At 40.6% G+C, this 24,237-nt stretch overlaps 1 protein-coding gene across 1 annotated transcript in view; it reads right to left on the reverse strand.

Moving 5' to 3' along the window:
• BABAM2 (BRISC and BRCA1 A complex member 2) overlaps positions 1 to 24,237 on the reverse strand; it is a 127,198-nt gene that overhangs the window by 53,017 nt on the left and 49,944 nt on the right. The gene's annotated exons all lie outside the window — the stretch shown is intronic.

Raw genomic sequence — 24,237 nt, forward strand, 5'->3', positions numbered from 1 at the left:
CTTTCATCTTTTTCTTTCTTTCAGATTTCTCACTTTTTATACATTACCCCATTTTGTACAGATGACTTAAGAAACCACATCACAACAAGGAATGTGACCACAAAATCTGCCTTTGAGACTCCCTGTTCCAAATTTGTCATCCATTTACCAGTTTCAGACGCATTTGCCCATACCTTATCCTCCATATCATATTGCTAATAGGGCCGTATTTCTGCTTTTATCTGTAGTAATAACAACAAAACAACAGAAGTCTGATCCTATCTGCCCAAGTCAAGCATTTGCAAGTTTTGCCACAGCAAGCTTCCAGGAACCGAACACATACAGGTTTGGGAGGTTCAGGCCTCCCGAATGACTGGCAACCAAAAGCATCAGGCAAGCTTTTACTTAGCCTCCCACCCTGCTTCTTCAGAAGAGGGAAACAGATCTTGAGGAAAACGGGGTGGAGGTGGTGGTTCTAGACAAGTCAGAGCTGCTGGTCAGAAGTGCTGCCAGAAGAGGAGCTTATGCTTCATCTAAAGCACTTTCTTGTGTCTCTTTATGAGATGACCCACATCTTATTCGTGCACTTCGCAGATCACAGTAAACCACCATTAATGACACCTTTATGGGCTGCTACCAAATGGAGGTGTTCTTGAAGCTACAAACATGAGTCTGACCAAACTGTGGGAGGCAGTGGAAGACAGGAGTGCCTGGCGTGCTCTGGTCCATGGGGTCACGAAGAGTTGGACACGACTAAACGACTAAACAACAACCACCAAATGGAGAAAACAAGCCACACTCTGTCCAAAAGAAGCATGGTTTGCCTCGCTGCAACAAATACCCATCAATATGCCAGAAACAAACTTTGGTCACAGGCTATGCTTTGCTGGGTGCAAACAAATCATGACTCCTTGTTTAAGAGGTAATTCTAAATCAGGGATTGTGGTTTGTTTCCTCCATGTGCTATCAGGAAGGAGACAATCAACACAGAAAAGTGTGATTATGGAAAACGATTAACTGTGGTTTACTGTGATGTGTCAACAAGGCCACTGAGAAGTTCTGATTTACATATCCAATTTTACAATGTCTCCAGCGCACTCTCCACTAAGTAGCAAATCCTATACTACAATGGCCAGACAAAGGGGTGTCTGTGGTTTTTGGAGCTACGGTTAATCGGGTGTTGCACAATGAGGCATTCAGTGAGATATGCAGGCAAAGGATTAAGATGTGTTATTAAGTTTCACTGCTGTAACTAAGAGGTCCCCCTGCTATGTGGATAGGAGAGGGAATCCCATGTACAGTGGTGCCCCGCAAGACGAATGCCTCGCAAGACGAAAAACTCCCTAGACGAAAGGGTTTTCCGTTTTTTGAGTCGTTCCGCAAGACGAATTTCCCTATGGGCTTGCTTCGCAAGACGAAACGTCTTGCGAGTTCTTGCGAGTTTGTTTCCTTTTTCTTAAAGCCACTAAGCCACTAAGCCGTTAATAGCCGCTAAGTCGCTAATAGCCGTGCTTCGCAAGACGAAAAAACCGCAAGACGAAGACACTTGCGGAACGGATTAATTTCGTCTTGCGAGGCACCACTGTATATCCCTAAATTTTAACTTAGTTTTTGTCATACAAGCAACAGTGACAGATACAGACAAACAGAAGCCAGAAAATACATCCTCAGCATATGGTAAGGTAAAGGGACCCCTGACCATTAGGTCCAGTCGTGACCGACTCTGGGGTTGCGGCGCTCATCTCACTTTATTGGCCAAGGGAGCCAGCGTACAGCTTCCTGGTCATGTGGCCAGCATGACTAAGCTGCTTCTGGCAAACCAGAGCAGCACACGGAAATGCCGTTTACCTTCCCGCCGGAGCGGTACCTATTTATCTACTTGCACTTTGACATGCTTTCGAATTGCTAGGTTGGCAGGAGCAGGGACCGAGCAACGGGAGCTCACCCCGTTGTCACGGGGATTCGAACCGCCGACCTTCTGATCGGCAAGTCCTAGGCTCTGTGGTTTAACCCACAGTGCCACCCGCGTCCCAGCATATGGTAAACCTGTCTATATATACAGGTGTTTTAGGGCTATCCGTAATATTATTTTGGATGTTACACAACATTCCAGCCCCTGATTTCTTGGAAGGAAACATAACAAGTATAGAAATTGAACAATTCATGTTGGTTAAACAGCCTTTTCATAGAACAGAGGCTTGTAATCTGTTTTGGGATGCCCATCCTGAAATTATCAGTAAATGTCCTAGAAGCAACAACTATGGGTTGCACCTGAAAACTAGATGAACGTGAATGTGTATGATGTACAGGCAAGAGGAAGCTGTGCAAAAACCACCTGGAAGATTATTTTGGCCTTTTGTCACTTGTGCTGATTCCGCTTTGGAATCAGCAGAATCACTACTACCATTCTCTGTCAAATTGGTGATTGGTTATTATTATTATTATTGAAAATGAAGGCACCTTAAACTTCTAGCCTGGCTGTCTTGTCCTTGATCAAGAACAATCCCGCCCCAGATGAGATCCGGCAGCAGAGAAGAGGATAGGGCAGAGATTTGGCACACCATTCTCACAGATAGCTGACTTGATGTTGGAATCCTCACAGGAGGGAGCTCTATAGAGTGATCCTCCTTCCTCACCAATATCAGTGGTGGATATTGAAAGCTCACCAATATCAGTGGTGGATATTGAAAGCTCACCAAATAACAAATTAAGATGCTCATGGGAATAAATTATTCCATGAAGGAAACAGCTGCTGTAATAAAATGGATATATTACATATATTTGCATGCAACTTCAAAGGAGCTTCTCGGCAAATACAGGTTCTTGCTTCCCTTAAACCAGGAAATATCCAGCCAGCTGTAGCCTATTTCCCTTGCAAATGTAGTATTTGATTGTTGCATTTCTTTGTACTCCTCAAGAAGTTTGTTACGGCCACACAATGACCTTGTGAACTAGGTTTTCCACATCTAAACCTAACATTCTAGCTACTAGAATAACTTGGAGCTATTCTTGTGGCACTGCAAAATAGAAGGCAGATGGGATTTATTTATGTGGTAACATTTGTGTACCACCCATAACTTCCATGTTCTGAGCAGCAGGCAATATAACTTACAGTACATATAGTTTTGGACCAGCTGAAGTTTCTAGACTGTTCTCAAAGGGAGCTTCATGTAAAATTCTTTGCAGCAATGCAAATGGGAGGTTACCAGGGCATGGATGATGGTAGCAAGGCTAGAGTTCGCACAGCAAATCTTTCCCTTCGTCCCTCCTGCAGTTTCTTACATGTCTTAAAAACTTATTCAGGAGGTCATAGAGACCTACAGAACATTACGGGGTGCAGTGGAAGGAGAGGAATCACCTGAAATCAGGTGAAGAAATCTTACATTAGCACAGCTCTCCTCATGCAAGATTCTTCCACCTGATTTCAGATGATTCCCCTTCCCATTTCATCCCTATACAACCCAAATCAAATTTTCAGTAGATTCCTCCTGAGTCTCTGGAGAAGTTTTTCATGAAATACAGGGGTCTGCAGATGAGAGGAGGAAAATATTGGCTGCATGAGCTACCATCTGCTCATGCAACCATTGGATACAACCCAATATCCTTAGAGGAAATGATAATTTATTGAGTATCACATTTTGCAGTCCGGAAGGTTGTGAACCATGTAAACTAGCAGTGCTGTTGTTTTAGGTTCGCAAATGCTGCCGTCAGATCCCCTCCAGTTTAAGTGGGGAAAAGAATGGGCATGGATATTTGTTAAAACTTTGCTAGTTAAGAAGCAGACATCGTATATGAACGTACATTGAGTGATTTTCAAATCATTTTGATTTTTTTGCTCTCTTCAATTCATTTTGCTGAGAAATCTCAGCAAAATTATATGAAGCTTAACTATACATTTTCAACATTTTGCAGTAGCAAGGTAACATGTTTGTGTTTAATCTTAGGAAAGTAAAGTCTTGCAAAGTGTCCCAACTGTTTATTGGAAACTGACTTATATTGTATTAAGCCTTGGTAAAATAATGTGAGATACCACAAACAAAATCAAGCCTGAGGATTCTAACCCTATTTACATGCCTGATGGATGTAATGTATTTCAGAACTGAACTTTAAAAACAGAAGAACAATTTAATTTTCATTAACACAGACAAACTTTAATTTCCATAGCTTCTCTCTCACCACCGTAACTCTTCCCCCTGCAAAAATACAAGTATATTGATGCCTCATATGCCTGCATTCTGTCTTGATGAATCTTACAGAACAGGATGTGTGAAATGACCTGCAGTTTAGAATACTTTCCCATAATTCCAAATTACAACTAGAGGAAGATAAACAGTTATTAAAGGGGGAGACAGCCTAATCTGATTATCTGGATAGGCCATTTTCTGATTCACAGTCAGAAGCAACTTTTCAAAGTCCTCAAGGATAGAATTGACAATTGCCAGTAGAAATCAAAAGAAACCCAAGATTTTAATGCTGCTGGGACCAGGTGACCAGTGGGCCCCCATCCTCTGTATAGCATAGAATGCTGACTGAAGGCTTGAGGAGACAGGAACAGGATGAGACAGAAAAACAAATAATGGGGATTGAAAGAGATTGGTCTAAACCTTCTTTAGTAAAAGGCCAAAGATTTATACTACCTGAGGAGAAACCATAGGCTTGAACCTTGAACAGCAGCACTCCATGCTGCAATATTTGGTTGCAGGACCCCCCATTGTCTAGAAATATCTACATATGATTATAGCTCCACACTATTCTATTCATCACCACCATCACCATCTCAAAGAAGTGCCTGACATTTTCCATGCCATGTGGCATAGAATATTCTTGAAAGACAACATGAAACATCAGAGACTCTATAATGAGAGAGAGAATGAACTACTGATGCAATCAAAAGAACAGAAAATGAAAATTAAGTTCAGAAAATAAGCTTAACCTATTACTCATGGGACAAGAAACCACCAGTAAACACTTGTCTGCTGGGTAGCATACAGAATGCCAGCAAAGTCTGTAAAATTAGCAGGGACAGCTGGAGACAGGAGAGGTACACCACAGGGTTTACCATAAAGACTTCTGCAATCTAGTCTGATGGGAAGAATGTGCTCTCTTTGTCTCTTCTTGCCTAAAAGAATGTTAACCAATAAACACACCTTTCAGGGAAATCATCAAATGGAAGGTGGGCAAGGGCAAGAATGAAAACAAAGAAGAAAGTCAATAAAATACACAAACACAAGCAACAAAGCCCCAGTGGCCAATTTTAATAAATAAAAACTTATTTGGAAGGGTGTATATCCACATGGTGACAGAACCAAGGAGAAAGGGCCAGTAACTGCCCCATCTCACGTCCTACTGCCCCACACTACAAAAAGGGAACAGGAAAGCAGGGGTTGGGAGTGGGAGAAGAAGAGAATTCAGCACATCTTTATCAGGTGAAGTGCTGAATTTGAACATAGCACATAACCAAGGCACAGCACAGTGGACGTTCGGGTTGTGAATGTGATCTGTGCGGGAGGCACACTTGCAACCCGCAGCGCTGTGTCAAAGCGTGATTTAGCGCTTCTGTGCATGCGCTGAAACCCAGAAGTGACCCGTTCCAGTACTTCCAGGTTCGGCACGGTGCACAACCCAAAAACATGCAACCTGAAGTGTCTGTAACCTGAGGTATTACTGTACATACCTAAGCAAAACTAATTTGCATGATGTTGGGATACCAGCTATGAGATGGTTTCTGTATCAGATTATTTAGCATTATTTAGTGTTCATGAATAGCCTTGTAAGCAATAATAGGTATGGGGGAGGGAGCTCATTCCCACACCCACCTAAATTTTTGCTACTCTTGTCAAAATTCTAATTTCCTTAAAAATTTCTCACATGTTTCTCTTAAACACGAGCTTTCCAATCTGCTGCAAAATTTTGCCCTCAAGCTTGTGAACCTTTCCCTAAGGAAAAAGAAATGTCCCTAGTCTTGGCTTAAACCAACATTTCCCAGAGCAAAAGCTTTTACTTTACCCTTGGCCAAATAATCAGGGAGAACTATCTGCATAACTGTTCTTGCATTTGTTTACAATCAATATGTATTTTACTCAACCAATTGTTTTCTTGCATTTTAGGTACCATTATGCTTGACTACTGCAGCCAACAGGGCTAACCGCATACACTACGGCTGACATTTCTTCCAAAATAAAATAAAATAAAAAGTGACAAACTTTACTGCTAAGGCCATCAAGTTGCTTTTATGCCATCTGCATATGCAGATGAAGAACAGAGGTCTAGAACCCCTGTAAACTTACCACTGAAATATTCCCAGAAATATAAAAACGGTTAATTTTTTAGTATAGATTCTAGTGACAGATTGTAAATTGGAGAATTTATTAACTATTCTTATTTTGTTGATATTCTTTGGCTGCAATCCTATACACAATGACTAGGGAGTAAGCCCCATTGAACGTAGTGAGACTTATTTCTGAGTAAACACACAAAGGTTTGTACTGTTGTAACGTATTTCTTTGCAGCACTGCCAAGAATATTACTGGTATTATTAAAAAATACCATTCCAAAAGGCCCCACTTCAGATACTGCATTAATTTTGCAACTTTCTCTAGTCCCTTGATAATTGGTGATTTGAGTAGGATTTTTGAATTTCAGATGGAGAATTATGTTCTAAGTGTACATACTAACTTTCTTATCCTTCTCCCAGTGCTCAAAGGAAATAATGGTACCGGTAAGTGAAATGCTTTCATCTTCTCTTCTCATGCAACAACCCCCCCCCCCGCCCCTATGACAAAGTATCCAGAAAGAACAGATCAGTATCCTCCTTGCATCAGCTGCATTAATATTCTCAAATACTTCAACCATTTTAGAATCTGGATTACCAGGATTGCATTGGAAAAACTTGCCTGCCATACCAGAAATTTTTTTAAAGGCGTTTCAGAGCAAACTTGCATTATGGATTTCCCACAGATTTCCCCTCATTTTAGAGGTCAAAACACTGGTACTGCTTAGTCTATAGTAACAATTTACTGTAATGCCAAACAATGAGATTAATTCCTCATGGTGATAGACATAAATACGAGCACTTATCGTGGGTATATGTATAATATGTTGTCTAATTACAAAGGAATCAAAGAAATTCCTGTAAATGCCTCACTAAAGGAAGTATTTTTAGCTTTATTTACCTGAATCTGAACTCTTTTGTTGAAAAATATGCTGTTCATTCCCGCAAAACAGTGATGTTGGTGATTTACAAACAACAGAAGTAGGATTAAGAAGTGGTACTAAGCCATATGCCTTAAGCAGGGCTGCTGCCATACATCAATGGGCCCTTGGCATGATGCCACCAAAGGGCCAACCTGGGCCCCTACCCAGTGTTGCTGCATGCTGCTTCCACCCCTGTATATTTCTCCACTGCTAGTCACTCATCTCGCCCTAAACTGGGCCGACCTGGGAAGGTGGCGGAGGCTGATACCTTCCACTACTACTTTTGAATATAAGCCGGCAGTCTCTGATGGAAAACTGACATGTCTGATTACCCAAAATGCAATGCCTGACCCAATGCGGGTAATGGGATATGGCAAATGGCCACTGCAGATTGGAGCTGACGGCTGGCTTGGCTCGCATTCGAAAGCATTGCTGCCTCACAGACCAGCAGGCAAAACAAGCCTAGAAAGGAAAGGTAAGAAACCAGTGACGGTAAGCAGCAGCAGTGCCCTGCCATGCTGTGACTCAAAGGTGGCACTTCACCACGGCCTTGGCAGGGTGGTGTATTGCGAGTGCCAGGGACCTCAGCAGGTACCAGTCAGATCTGGGAACAGGATTGAATAGCCAATGCAGAGTGAAACCACTGTCAGCTGGTGGGTGGGCATGGTTTAGGGGGGAAAGGTAAAGGGACCCCTGACCATTAGGTCCAGTCGCGGATGTCTCTGGGGTTGCGGTGCTCATCTCGCTTTACTGGTCCAGGGAGCTGACGTACAGCTTCCGGGTCATGTGGCCAGCATGACTAAGCCGCTTCTGGCGAACCAGAGCAGCGCACGGAAATGCTGTTTACCTTCCCGCCGGAGTGGTACCTATTTATCTACTTGCACTTTGACGTGTTTTTGAACTGCTAGGTTGGCAGAAGCAGGGACCGAGCAGCAGGAGCTCACTCCGTCATGGGGATTCGAACCGCCGACCTTCTGATCGGCAAGCCCTAGGCTGTGTGGTTTAGACCACAGCGCCACCTGCGTCCTTGGGAAAGGATGGAATAGGGAAAAGAGGTTCCCTATTCCTGATGTACTGACTCCCGATTGCAAAAATGCATTAACTAGTTTCTCAAAGTTAAGACAAAGACATGCGATATGACTTCAACATGAAAAAGGCAGTAGCATATAAAGATGTGCACAAGATAATTAATACAACTATTAACTGAATGATAGGAGATCACAATCTTGTTTCATAAGAATTACATGCTACTTCAATACTACAGGAGGCGTTTCTGTTTCTGATAAAAATTCAACTACAGACCTATCCAACGTCAGAGTAAACCCACTGAAATTGATGGTCTTCTGATTTTAATGGGTCTACTCCAAGCATCACTTACTTGGGATATCGCTCAGAAAGGTTATAAGCAAAAGAGAGAAAGGCTTGAGATGGAAAAAGAAATTGGGAGAGAGGATTGTTTGTGACCCATTGTTTAAACTTTTTCCTTTGAAGGGAATAAATTATATGACATGCAACAGGAGGTTTTTTGGTTTTTATTTCTCAAAGAAGTCATTACACATTTAACAAGTTTTGCAATATATTTAGTGATCCTTATATGACAGACAGAATTGCAAAAGGTGCTATTAGACCTAGAATGGCACCAGAAGATCTGTCAGACAGTTTATTGGTTATATAAAATCATGCCCAGGAAAGCAATTTTAAATATATACTGTGGGAAACAATTCTCAGTGGCATTCCTCAAAAAAAAATAAATTAAAAAAAGAAATAAGTATATTCTTGTTTTTCTTTACTAGTTCACAGATTTCCACAGCTCTGTGGAATATATTCCCTGAGGGCTGATTCTAGCATTTCAAATAGATGGTTAAAAAGGCTGACTTGTTTGTATATTGCATGATTAAATACATCTGAAATGTGTAATTTATTGTTCTGGATTCTCCGTTTTAATTATTTTATGGTTTTGGATTTAGCAAGCTGCCTTGAAACACATTTGAGTGAACAAATACATGTTAATAGCAGTATAGTATTTCTGGGAATATGTAAGAATACTAATCCCAAAGATACACTATAGCAGTAATGTAACAGCCCATAATGACTCCAGAACAAGTTTCCCTGACTTTTGGTTCTCCAGAAGATCAAAAACCAAGTGATTGGCTTGTTTTTGACAATTGTGTGGTTTGTTTCTTCCACTGCTGTACTGGCTTTTCTGTATGTTGATTATATTGGTGAGTTTTAATTGTATTTGTTAGCTTATAATTTTTATTATATTTTAATGTTCTATTGGGTAAACCACTCTTGGATTATTATTTTTTTAATGAAGAGTGCTTTATAAATACAAACAAGTTCCTCTAAGAAATTTAGCTCAAAGTCCTCTACAGTAAAGACTGTGGGAATATTGCAGTCAAAGTGGAAACACTTTTTAGACACATTAGTTTTATTGGAACAAAGCTAAGCATGGGGGTTAAACCTTTCCCCATTGAAATACAAATGTGCCTTTTGAATTTGCAAATGTAAAGAATGTGTGAACATTGGTGTTTATCTCATGTTAGCTAGAAACAGTAAGACAAAGGCCAAGCCACAGAAAAATATGTAGTACAAAAAAAGCAAAACAATAATGGAACAACAACCGAAGCCTTAGATCAGTGATGGCCAGACTTGGACCTCCAGCTGTTTTTGGACTACAACTCCCATCATCCCTAGCTAACAGGACCAGTGGTCAGGGATGATGGGAGTTGTAGTCCCAAAAATATCTGGAGGGCCAAGTTTGGTCATCACTGCCTTAGATGAACTTTCTCCAAAAGTCAAAACAAAAAAAATTCCTTCCAGTAGCACCTTAAAGACCAACTAAGTTAGTTCTTGGTATGAGCTTTCGTGTGCATGCACACTTCTTCAGATACACAGAAGAAGTATCTGAAGAAGTGTGCATGCACACGAAAGCTCATACCAAGAACTAACTTAGTTGGTCTTTAAGGTGCTACTGGAAGGAATTTTTTTTGTTTTGACTATGGCAGACCAACACGACTACCTATCTGTAACTTTCTCCAAAAGTATCTGAAGAAGTGTATCTGAAGAAGTGTGCATGCACACGAAAGCTCATACCAAGAACTAACTTAGTTGGTCTTTAAAGTGCTACTGAAAAATAATAATAATAATAATAATAATTGTTTTTTCTCCAAAACATAAGTTTATGGTAAATTCATTTATCCCTGTCATGCATGCCCTTGAAGCCCAACTAGACAGAAAAGCAACAGTGTAGTATAGCTGACAATTTTTCATTTTTGGTGAACCTGCAAGTAACCAAGGAGCAGATTCACAATGGCATTGAGATGCTGATGCAAAAGTATCCAAAGGATGTTGAGCTTAGTCTAGTCGATAAACTCTTGCACTTCCACCCATACGTCAAACAAGCTCATCCTGAAAAAGATATTTCAGCCACCAAGATAAGTATCAAATAATATTCCAGGAGAAAATTCAGACAGCTTTTCCAAACGTGAAAACAATTTTCAGTTTGTCATTGTGTTTAATGGTTACAAATTGTTCTGGCGAAAGATCATTTTCTAGACTAATAACCTGTGCCCTTTGCCTTATTTCACGCAGCTCACAGAGATGGGAAGAATGGCAAAGAGGCAGAAGGGATGTGGTGGCAAATAGAGTGAGCTATACAATCCTGCCATGCTTCACCTCCTAACTGACTTCTCCCATAGGACCATGACCTTTCACGTGAAAAATGTTATCCATCCCTTGTCTTAAAGATTGCCACAGAGAAGAAAGAAGGAGTGGAAATTTTCCTCTATTGCTACAGACAAAGCAGATTTCCTCATGCACTTGCCCAATTCCATATCCAAGCTCATTTTTTCATGCCTACCCTGAAATTTTGGCCCTTACCATGCATCAATGTACAAGCAAATGGGTGAGTCAACACCACCTAGAAAGCTGATAACATCAAAAAGAATGCACTGCCAAAGGTTCTCAGAATGGCTTGCACAATTCTAACACAGCAAAACAAACAAACAAACAAACAAACACCTAACACAGCTCCATCTAGAAAAGGCAAGGATAGCATAATACATGCAAAAACAGTACTTCAACACACTAACTCAGGGGTAGTCAATGTGGTGTCGTTCAGATGTGGCAGGACAACCCTCATTCCTGACCATTGGCCATGATGGCTAGAGATGATGGAAGCTGGTGCCCAACGACATCTGAAGGGTAGCAGCTTGACTACTTCTGCTCTAAAAAGGCTGAAATCTTATAAGGCCTTGGAAAATAAAAGGGTGTTGATCTGGTGCCAAAAAGATATCAGATTCAGCATCAGGTGAACCTCACTAGGGATGGCATTCAAAAGCCAGGATGACACAACTGAAAAAGACCACCCTCTTCACTTCTGAAGGCAGTGGGACACAAAGAATTGCCTCTGAAAATTTCATGCGGGAGAAGGTGGTCAATAAGCCAGTTGACTATGAAACACGTTGTGGGGAATTCATTTTTGTGACATTTTGCATCCTGATAATCAATACTGACACTTTACAAGCATCAATGGAAGGTAGAGATGGAAGTCATCCTTCCTTTCATAGAGAAAATGGTTTGGTATTGGTAAGCACACGACAGATTCCAACCTTACGTATGAAGTAATTGTTAGGTAAAAAGGTTTGGGTTAGATCTGGGGAAATGTTTTCTTAAAGCAATGATAGTTCAGCAACAGAACATGAAGCAAAACAGAAAGAAGTATTCATATATATAATTTTTAAATTAGTTTTCCAATATACCCCCAATAATAGCTAAATTATAACAACAACAATTAATTCCCAAGACATACAATTATCAAAATGCCAATCAACTTCCAATCAATACATTTTAGTTAAAGTGGCTCCCCACATGGTGGTTTGGGTGCATTTCCGATATTATATCACTTAATTAATGTCAGTTACATTTCAGTTATAATAATCCCTTAGTCAACAGCTACATAATTAATGATTTCCATTCGTGATGTTACAATATAAAAATTTATAAAGCTTCAAGTGAGGAACTCAAACTATTATCTTTATTCTGCCCTGCGTGTGAAAACTATCATGTCCCTGGAGATTCCTTCTGTCCATGTATGGCGTTGTCTCTTTCACTTCCCAGCTATTGTTTTCTCCCATCGTGACTTGGGGCAGAACTGAATCTCAAAGTTTCTCAGCGGTCTTATCTCTCCGTCCCTTGTTTCAATGTCTCGGAACAGGCAACAGTCTGCTAGAAACCATTCTGCCTCACTAGGAAAACATGTCACAGATCTTTGCCATTTCCCCCTCAACCTAGGAAAAGGTGGGCAGTTTTTGAACGCACTGAAGATTTAATATTCCTTTCCAACTCCCAGAATCTCTGCATCGTTCTTATCACAGCCCCCAAATTCTTTTCCTTCCAGCTAGAGATTTATGGCCCAATTAAATTTTATCTTAGATTACATTCTGTCAGAGGCACACACAAATCTCGGTCTCTTTTTCCTTGTCTGTTGTTTTTAAGTGGAGGTGAGGGTAATTACTCTGCTTTTCCAACACAGTCATACTTGAGCTTTCCTTCCCCCTCCTTTCTTCATTTCAGATCACACGCAGTTTCCATTTTTGCTTGTTAATATCAGTATTACCCCAATGTCCCTTCCTCACTTGTAAATACATTTTTTTATCTTGTATTCCGGAGAGGGTTGCCGAATCATAAATACATAAAAGCAGCTTAGAATAAACAAACCGTGGGCTTCCCTCTCTCCAATCGACTCTTGCGCCAAAGAAAATCTTATCTCAATTCAAACCTTTGTTCCATGTGGCTGATATATTTTACAGTATGCTCTTGCAACCCTTTCCCATCACACACCAGTACCTTAAAGCCAATTAAAGATCCAATGAAACGGAGAACCTCTGCTTCTTAATGGTGGCATGGGAGGGCCTTTGCCAGGTGAAATGCTTTTGCAGTTGGTGCCTCCCTGCCTCCCACATTCCATGTCGGAGTGAGAGCCAGGTACCAAGATGAACTGTGAGTGAAGTCCATTCCCCCCTGTCCCTGGGGGGAATTTGCAAGGGTGATTTACCCTCTGTCATCCTTGTTTTTTGTTTGCAGACAATTTCCCGCTGTCTTGGGGGCTGCCTCCAGGAAGGGAGGCAGGACCGGAAGCCGAAATAAGTATTCTAAAGGGGGTTTAGTATCAACTACCTGCTCTGTCCATCACCACCAGCTGCTACAGGAATACCTGACTATTCTAAGCTCTGTGTCTACTCTGCCTCCATCAGCTCAAGAGAACGCAAAGCTGTTACTCAAGGGTGTGTCATAAAGTTTGGAGGAGAGAAAAACCCACTATGACATGGGCGTAGTTATGACAACTGAGATACAATAGAAAAAACATTTACGATAACTGAACAACTGGGAAACAACTTTGATTGGTAGCATATTTAAAGAGCAATCAGGATGGTACATGAAGGTTAGTCTGAGCAAGTCACCTTGGTTAATATGTGATCTTACAAGGCCACAAGCAACTTGCAAACCAGCATCACTCTCATTCCACCCCTACGAAACATAATTACAGGGGGGAAAGAAAGCTAACCAGAAACCAATCCAAGAGATTGTTTCAACCCAGAGAAACAATTTATTCAATATGATTTTTTTTCAAATCCCCAAATTACTGTCAAGGATGGTGGGGTGGGGTGAGAATTCAAGCATAACATGGAGATAGGAAATCTTCCAAAGGGAATGGCACAGATGAATGCTTGAAGGCTGCTGGGAGTTACTAGCAAACAGAACAAAGGGGCATAAACTTAGAAACTGTACACAAGGCAGCCAGCCACTGGCAGAATTTTTTTGCATGCAGAACCAAACATATGGAACAAAGACTACCAAAGCAGTGCAAGGGAACAATTAGCATAAACAGTTTTGAGACTATCTTGGAAAAATTTCAAGGAAGAAAAATACTGCGGGATACATCACTTAACATAGAAGAAGGCAGGGCCCCAGACGTTTTTCTCCTGGCTTGCCTATGTCCTTAAGTGACCCAGGTTTTTGTGCTTGTGTGTGTGTGCCTTCAACCAGTAAATAGGCTATTCAAGGTCAGAACAGTACTATAGTAGCATAACTCCCTCCAGCAAGATAAGAGCTTGACATTGCTAAGCCACACAGAAGAGGAGTCTCTCCTCCAGAAACGCCATGTTATCTGCAAGCAGAATTGTTTTGCTCTATTTGTACAAGTTTTGTTCCCGAAAGCTCTGGTGTAACTTTATCACTAGTTCTGACAAGATTTTGCTCATTTAAGAGGGTTACTTTTTTTTATTATGAAAGGTGCCCAGTACTTCAACAGAACTGATCACTGCTTTTAAGTTACATATCAATAACTGCTTTTAGGTTATATACAGATACATTCAATTTCTCCCTGGAGGAAAAGCAAACGTTTTATACTACACTTGATGTTAAAAGCCTTGATCATACAAGATATGGTAGTCACTAGTCACAAAAACAAGGAAATTTGCCATATCTGAACAATTTCCTTGAGCAGATCCATCGGCTACATTAGCAGGACAGACCAAACTACAAAGTGAAGTCTTTCTAAGGGAAGCTGGAACACTTCTGAAGAACGTCTCGGCAAAAACCTTTCCAGCCTCCTGATTTAGCAATAGATAGTTGTCTCCTACTAGATTCACAGGCTGGCAAACTAGGGCTCGTACAAAGACGCAGAAACAAAATCAGAAATGTAAAGGGCATTGTGAAACAAAGACTGAAGTGGCAATCTCCCAACTGAGTGAGGTTTTTCATGCATGTTTATTAAAAGGAAGCTAACTGCACATGGAACTGGCCACGGTAACAGTACTGAACATTCTGAATGGCAAGATTTCACATCTGAACAGGGTTTGGACTCTTACCAAGAACAAATAAATAAATAAATAAAAATTATGTCCGCACGGCAACAAAAGGAGGCTTACAGAGAGGGAGTTAACCAGAAACCATGCCTGTCAAGAGCTTTGAACAATTAACCTTTTTGAACCTATTACAATCACTCTGAGGACAAATTCTAATTAGTTAATTTAAAACTACTGTTACTCACTTCAGTAATTAGTGCTTGGGTCTGTGTGTTTTTGGTGGGCGGTGGTGCAGGGCAAAGGAACGATACGGCAACGGCTGAAGCTTTCTTTTTGGGAACAGGAAATGTGATGCCCCAGTCACACTACAACTGTGATAAGTGCACATTTAAGGGTATAAATTGGCAAATCTAAACAGGACCCCTTGGAGAAGCATTAAACTCTATGGCACTCAATAATTTCGACATACTTTTTTCCAGCAGGAGTCATGTTTTGTTCTAGCAGAGACATAATTTGTGTGGGTTGGGCAGTCTTTAGTGCTGCTTCAGTGTGATTTCCCAGCAATTCTTCACCCCCCCTGAAACATTTTGCAAGTGTACCCAAAACACCAAAGCAAAGCTAATTAGCTTTTGATCTGTAAGCATACAGAGAACCTTGGGAAAAAAGCTTATTGTAACATTTACTTGAGATGAATTGAAAAGCTGTTTAGACATACGGGGAACAATCAACTTCTGTCTACTAGGTTGCTAGTACTACACTGAAGTAGTCATCATACCTGATCAGGTATCTTCTACTCCTAAAATCTGTGTGACTAGCTACTGCAAATGTTCTTGTCCAAGGAAACTGGGGCGCCCTTCTTGCCCCAAATTGGATGCAGATCACGGGCATGCACTGAAGATGAGGTATGCCAGATACAGGTCACAAACGTATTTTACGGGTTGGGCAGTGCATCACAGCCACAGGGCGTGTGGGTTGCAACCAGATACAGTATAGAAATGACTGGATACTTTCTTTAGCTTGAAGGTTTACAAAGGTCTTTTCCTAAACAGGAGCCCCTTTAAAGTTATGCTAACTTAAGCTTTCTGCAGCCATGAGGACAGCATGGTAATGCACAGGGAAAGAACTGCAAGGACAAGTTCTACCCTGATTTGGAGAAAACCATCTTGAGGAGACTCCTCTATCAGCAGAGTCTTCCCATTCATTTAAAAACCTGCTTTAATGTAATATGCAACAGTTAAAACACATTGGAGAACCATACTTCTCAGGAGGCCACACTGTACCCTTTTATTTACAGGTTCTGACACCTCAGAACTTTCAGATCTACAGCTAACACTTTCTCCATGTTTAAGCATGCTAAAGCCTCTGGGAAGTTTACATATAACTTTTTTTTTTGCCATGAATTAAAACTGTAACATGGGAAGTGGAACTGAGGGAGAAAAGATGTCATTATTCAATGTTAGGAGTCATTTCAGTGTTCATATATAAGCCATTTTCTGGCTACTTTTCTCCAAACTTCCATGTCCTTTTGCCCAATTCTGATACATCATCTGCTTCTCTACAGCGTTGGTTCTGAACCACTGGCTTAGTTGCCTTACAGCTGTGTTTGTATACCACTTACTGACCTTTGTCACCTTATGCATTCCAGCTGGCAGCCATTGCCAGCATGGGATCCTCGCTTTATAAACATTTTAATGAGCATTTAAGCAATATGATGTACAACTTTAAGAAATCTGATTTGTATACCAGCTGAATTACAACCAAAGCTTTTGAGAATCCCAAACTGGAATTAAGATTGCCAGAAGAAATATCAACAACCTCAGATATGCAGATGACACAACCGTGATGGCAGGAAGTGAGGAGGAATTAAAGAACCTGTTAATGAGGGTGAAAGAGGATAGCGCAAAATATGGTCTGAAGCTCAACATCAAAAAAACTAAGATCATGGCCACTGGGCCCATCACCTCCTGGCAAATAGAAGGGGATGAAATGGAGGCAGTGAGAGATTTTACTTTTTTGGGTTCCATGATCACTGCAGATGGTGACAGCAGTCACGAAATTAAAAGACGCCTGCTTCTTGGGAGAAAAGCGATGACAAACCTAGACAGCATCTTAAAAAGCAGAGACATCACCTTGCCAACAAAGGTCTGTATAGTTAAAGCTACGGTTTTCCCAGTAGTGATGTATGGAAGTGAGAGCTGGACCATAAAGAAGGCTGATCGCCGAAGAATTGATGCTTTTGAATTATGGTGCTGGAGGAGACTCTTGAGAGTCTCATGGACTGCAAGAAGATCAAACCTATTCATTCTTAAAGGAAATCAGCCCTGAGTGCTCACTGGAAGGACAGATCGTGAAGCTGAGGCTCCAATACTTTGGCCACCTCATGAAAAGAGAAGACTCCCTGGAAAAGACCCTGATGTTGGGAAAGATTGAGGGCACAAGGAGAAGGGGACAACAGAGGACGAGATGGTTGGACAGTGTTCTCAAAGCTACCAGCATGAGTTTGACCAAACTGAGGGAGGCAGTGGAAGACAGGAGTGCCTGGCGTGCTCTGGTCCATGGAGTCACAAAGAGTCGGACATGACTAAATGACTAAACAACAACAACAACAAAAAGCAAAATGTTATGGATCACAAATTTCTTTATAAATAATATTATCTGTAAATTCTCTCGTCTGTCAGTCAAAGCTAAATAAAGTGATCTGTTTACAGTTTTTAGTATTTTATCAGTTTAGAAACAGTGAAATTAGAATTATTCAGTCATGCACACATGTATGCATGGAGACAGCCCTATAAGATGTGTGTGTGTGTGTAGGTTTCCTGAGAAAACTAGCCCATCAGCAAAAGTTTTGTTTAGTTTTCATAGAGCAAAATTCATGTTTTAGCTTTTAGGGGCCAAGATGTTCTTTGGGGGGGGGGGGTGTCTGGGAGGAAGACCAGGAGGTATCTGTGTGACTCAAGATGGAATTCCAAGTTAAAAATGTTTTCAACATTGTGGCCAATGTTACAAACACACACACACACACAGAGAGAGCCCAAAATGTATGGACTCAGCTTTTTTATTTCACACAACTTGATAATGAAATATATATTTTTTAAAAACTGATGGAGAAAAAAATCAAGTCATGTGTGAATCTATCTTGGAATTAAGTATTTATGGAAACATGCTGTTATATAAATGCAAACAACCCCTAAGCAAGTAGTAATATTTAGATGCTTTCACCCAGTTATCTTTAGAGAGATGTTTGATGAGCAAGGAAGAAAACAGTGAATGTGAAAAGGAGTCATTTATAGCTGATTGTAGGATGACAGCTTATTGGAAATCTTGCCTAGTTTGCATGTATGTAGTGCATTATGAAATGTGTGACGAGGATGTTAGCAAAAAGGTCCTGTGCAAACAAACAACAGCAATGAATGCATTGCAGCAACTGCCTGTGTTTCAAGTAGCTGGAAATTAACAGCATCTAATGAAGGGTGGGCTATAACTAATATACTGGTTATTCAGACACTTTAGTTGGCTTGGATATGAACATGCTAACACAGCATATTGGTATAGGCTCTCGCTTTTATATCCCGTCCTCTATTGCAAACTATCTCAGAGCAGATCATATTAAAGACTAGGACACAATGTTTATGCAAATGTAAAGAGCCCAACATACATACGCCATACTTGTTCAGCTGCATGTGGTTTTTTAATGGCTGCATAATTTGTTTACAAAGTCCACTAAACTCAACAAGGAACCAATTTTTAGAGACTTGTTCCGAGGTGAAACTAGCTGCCAGGGCTTTATTTCCCAGAGGAGCTAATATTACAAAAGCTCTAAAGGAGGCCTAAAATGCCAACAAAATGCAAAACAGGCCCACCCAGGGAGACATGTCCTTAGAAATCAGCATGCTTAGATCATGTCAGGCTCTCCATCTTTACTGCACAAATGCCAAACAAGGTCAAGGAGATTGTGTTCATAAAGCACTACAGAAACTGACTTATTTAAATTAGCGGCAGCAGCTACCTACACCGCTGAACTAATATACATATGTGCAGCAAACCCAAAGCTCCAAATGCTATTCCAATACTGTCTGAGAGAGACTACAGAACACACAGAAACATTTAGAGGCAGGGTCATGTGAACAACTTTGAAGTTGACTTGCTGCTAGAGTTGAAATTCCTTCCAGCCTCCCTCACAGGACTTCCTGTGCCAGTAAATACGGTTATGGTGGGTCTTATTTAGCAAGGACACAATTCCCACTCTGGGCAGATATACACATAATGTGAAGCATATGAAATCCTGGAGACCCCAAAGGGCTATGGCCTGTAAATCTATCACTAATACAGTGGTACCTCGGGTTACAGACGCTTCAGGTTACAGACTCTGCTAACCCAAAAATAGTACCTCGGGTTAAGAACTTTGCTTCAGGATGAGAACAGAAATCGCGTGGCGGCAGCACAGCAGCAGCGGGAGAACCCATTAGCTAAAGTGGTGCTTCAAGTTAATAACAGTTTCAGGTTAAGAACAGACCTCCAGAACGAATTAAGTCCTTAACCCGAGGTACCACTGTACCTGACTTGACCAGCAAAAAAATTAAACCATTTGATTAAGATTTCTACTTACATTTCAGATTGTACTGTTGTTTAAAATTTTGTTTTATATTTTAATAAGCCCCCTCTACCTATTTCTAAAAGTTCCTCCGTTTAGCTGTGATTTTACCAGATGGATCTCCTGATATGACACTTTTAATTATTGAAGCATACTGGAAGCCAGAGGAAGCTATAATATACTGGTAATAAAGAGAAGGCTACCAACTGGAAAGAGTTCCCCGGAGATTTATGTTCCTGAAACTGGTTCACTCTCCAAATCACTTGGAAATGAACTTCATTTGCTGCTCAAATTTGGAAACAGTTGGATAGTGTGAGTCAAACAATAAATCAGTGTTTAGCGTAATAGAAATGTAAACATGCAACTCCTGTTGCTGCTAACTGTAATACACTGTGCTTTTAAAAATGTTTTAAAGGGAGGCAGCAGGAATTTGATGTCTCTCCATTCCCAACATTGTTGCTGAATGACTTGATGCTCAAAATCCATGTTAGTCACTCAGACTCCTTCCTCCTTGCCATTGCCAAATAACAGTAATGTGGTTAATCACCATGTGTGTCCAGCACCTATTTAATAATATCAGTTTTAAGACTTGTGGTCGCTGTCTCCAAGGTACTCCTTGGACCTAACATGGGATTAAAAAAAGAGCAGGCTGCTTGTGATCTCATTAAAATCTCATTAAAATTTCCCTTTCTTCTGACTTGTAAGTTGGAGAAGGAGGCCAGGGGCCACCTATTTTTAAGAAGAGACCAAGAACTTTTTTTTTCATCCTTCCTGATATGCATACTCATTCTCTTTGTTAAACGTGCCTCCATCTTGGAAGAGGGGAGTGGGTTCTTGCTCTTTTCTGTTTCATGACCACTTGCAGCAGCTGTATCTATAAACTGCACCCAATTATTCTGTGCAACACAGGGCTGCTGGTGCGGGAAAACATAGAAGCAGGGTTTACAGCTATTATATCTGGCACAGCTCACTAAAGTTGACCCATTATAATAATTTTGCTTGTTAAGACAGATATCAGATACATTTTCTTAATTTTGCAATAAATACCTCTTGGTTAATGTTTCAAAACTGATGAGGCAGAGCTCTGCCTTGTGAATATGTTTATATAAAGAGCACAACAAGAATCTGGAAGAGCTCTAGCCACTAAAGCATACCTTTTAGGTTTCTGGAGGCTTTCTAATGTTCTGACAAAATTACATGCAAGTAGATATATTTGCATGAGTGTCAAGTGATCACAAGTGGCAGTTTGACTTGATAAGCCAAGGCTCCATGATGGATTAAATCTACATTTAAACCGTTAACTTTCAGGAGGATAAGTGTACCACAAAGTTTAACACTGCAAGTGACTGCTCATGTTTGGTGAAGATGTTAAACATGAAGCAAAGATTTGCCAGTTCAGAAATACCTGATAAAAATTAAGTAAGTAATTATTCAAATTTAACAAAGTTTCTTGAGTAGTTTTCTCTCCTTGTAAAAATTTTTTGTATACACTTTACCTTAAAAATTCACCAATCATAAATCTAAAAGAGATGGATCGATCTTTGCAATTACCCTCTTCTACACCACAAATTGGGATGCGGGTGGCGCTGTGGTCTAAACCACTGAGCCTCTTGGGCTTGCCAATCAGAAGGTCGGCGGTTCAAATCCCCATGACGGGGTGAGCTCCCATTGCTCTGTCCCAGCTCCTGCCAACCTAGCAGTTAGAAAGCATGCCAGTGCAAGTAGATAAATAGGTACTGCTCCAGCGGGAAGGGAAACGGCGTTTCCATGCGGTGCTCTGGTTTCAGTGTTCCGTTGCACCAGAAGCAGCTTAGTTATGCTGGCCACATGACCCAGAAAAACTGTCTGAGGACAAACGCCGGCTCCCTCAGCCTGTAAAGTGAGATGAGCGCCGCAACCCCAGAGTCGTCTGCAACTGTACTTAATTGTCAGGGGTCCTTTACCTTTATCTTTTTACACCACAAATTACCCCCCAAATAAAATGGTAGTATAATTTAGTCGGTAGAGGTTACACCAAAGAAGGTGACAGACCATTAACTATCCTGAACTTTTGTATTCCTAGCAAAAGTTATACTTTTTCATGCGAGATAAACAACTGTGGAGATTACAATTAGCATTGTAACAAGCACTTGCTGAAGCACTGGCCTTCCTTTTCACAAATATAATCAGCTAGCATTAAAACAATAAAATAAACTGGGTAACTTGCTTGCATCGGAAGTCAACAAAAGATTATTTCTAGTGCTTTCTTCCTTAAAAGAATCTTGATGACATGCATTTCACTTAACCTTTTCACATGAGACCATTATGACTTGTATTTAAAATCTTATCACCCCATTATTGCTAAAGAATGTTTGAAGGTGTCTGAACAATATATTTTCATAAAATATGTCTAAGTGCTTAACTAGATGCTAAATTTGACAGCAGCTGTCATAGGGTCAAAGTAAATGTGATGGTAAATGCATATTTGCATTTAATGCGCATAGTTTTAAAAATGAAAACAGTGGCTACTGGGCGTTGTATTTGATAACTATCAGGATTACAGCACGTAGAGAGGGTGAGTTTAACCCTTTCCCTCATGCTATGTATGGGTCTGGGGCCAGAGACCTATCCTCTCAATGAAAACAGCAGCTTTTGAGAAACATTCCTTATGACTGATTAAGCTCACTGATTACATTTTTACTTATGCTGGTCTGCAGTAATGCAGAACTTAATGCACACAGAGGTGTACAGAGAAGGTGGAGTTCCTCCAAATATCTGAGGTCCAAACCACTTAGGCCTTGAATGGCTAAAACCAATACTCTGAATTGGCTCTGGAAACTCTGGTAACCAGAGCAGTCATTTGTGAGTTGGAGGTATGTTGTCCTAAGCTGTAGCCAGTCAACAATGTAGTCAGCATCCTGGACATTGTTCAAAGGTAGACTATTAAGGATGCCTTGCAACTAGGCTACTGGACCGTGGTAGGCAGGCACACATATTTCTCAAGCAGACACTATGAATATACCACAATATACCACTCAAAGTGCTTTTTGGGGGGAAGGAACATACCTGACTACAGTGGCCACTCAAAGCTAGGTCCAGCAATACTCCCAAGCCCCAAAGCCTCCTTCAGTTATGATCAGTATTAATCCTAATCAAAAATTAATCCTGTCTAATTACACTTTCTTCTTTTGCAAATTACTTGGCACTGTGTCCCATAGGCGTTCACAATCCAAGTGTATGCACATTTAACATCTATAATAAAAACAAACCTATGGAGGATGTATTTGTCCAATCAGTTACCTGAGACCATTTCTTTCTTTCAATATCCTACACTGTCTAGACTAAAAAATAAATTAAAAATAAATAAATCATTCCAGTAGCACCTTAGAGACCAACTAAATTTGGTATTGGTATGCATGCACATGGAAGCTCATACCAGTAACAAACTTAGTTGGTCTCTAAGGTGCTACTGGAAGGGATTTTTAAATTTTGCTTCAACTACGGCAGACCAACACGGCTACCTACCTGTAACTATGTCTAGACTAGGTATTTGAAGAAGCAGGTCTTCCACCTTAGATACCGCGTCCATTTAAGGACACTAGAAACCTTTAAAGTTTTTGAGGCTTTCTTTCAGGTTAACAACTTGTAACTTTCTCTTTGGAAGCCTTCATCTGTTAAGACGTAAAGCAAAACAAGAGGTTTTTCCACGGATTCTTATCTCTAAGGTAAAGTACATTTAAGCCTGAAGCTCTGAAGCAGACCTTTCAAGACTGAAGTACAAAGTGTGGGGGTGGGGGGGCTGGAAAAGGAACAGAGATGCACTCAGCTCCAAAAATGGAAGAAGAGAAAACTAATGAAGGAGGTGGATTTTCCCCACCACTTCCAATGCTTCCATTTTAGGAGCAAAATTAGTTTATTAGCAAGTCTGCTTAATGTATTGCACAGTAACTTTCAAGTAAAATGTTCCTTCATGTGCTTGGTCAAAATAGCTTTTTAGACCACAGATTCCCAACTGCACTTTAAGAAAAGCATTCTTACAGCTTGCCTAAATACCGCTTAATCTGAAGAAGCCTTTTTCTATTCTCATAGGGCATAGTTTAGGGGGAATGCTATTCAACAACAACATATAACAAAATTATTTGATAGCTTGATCCTATTCCCTGTTAAATGCTGCATTAAAAAGGTGAGAATTAAATTTAACCAGTGCTCTGTCCATTTGCAGAATGAAGCTTGTTGCATTGCATTCCTCACTCCTGACTACACAGGTTGGAAGATTGGCTACTGACTTACTCACAATGTAATAATGATGCAGCACCAGGCATACAGAGGCTGCGGCAGGGAAACAAGCATCACTTCCTGGTTCACATCACTCTGACCCCTTTCCCACAGTAGTTGAGATTCAGAGATCACAAGCTAGCACAACAGCCAAAGAGTTCCAGACACTTTGATTTATGCCTCTCAATAAAAATATCCACTAGCTACAGCTGAAACACGTTGCAAGAATGTAAATTCACTGCATAGGAAAACACAATGAAAGGGTTAACAAGACACCCAACTTGGGCGAAGGCATGAGTTGGGGCTGTCACTCATGCAGCTGTGACATTGCTGAATGGTAGCATTTAATTACTTTATTTCATTTTTAATAGGTGCTAGAACCATTGGTGAGTTGTGCCATTTGCTATG

This window comes from Podarcis muralis, chromosome 3 (genome assembly GCF_964188315.1).
Source record: "Podarcis muralis chromosome 3, rPodMur119.hap1.1, whole genome shotgun sequence".
NCBI lineage: Eukaryota > Metazoa > Chordata > Lepidosauria > Squamata > Lacertidae > Podarcis > Podarcis muralis.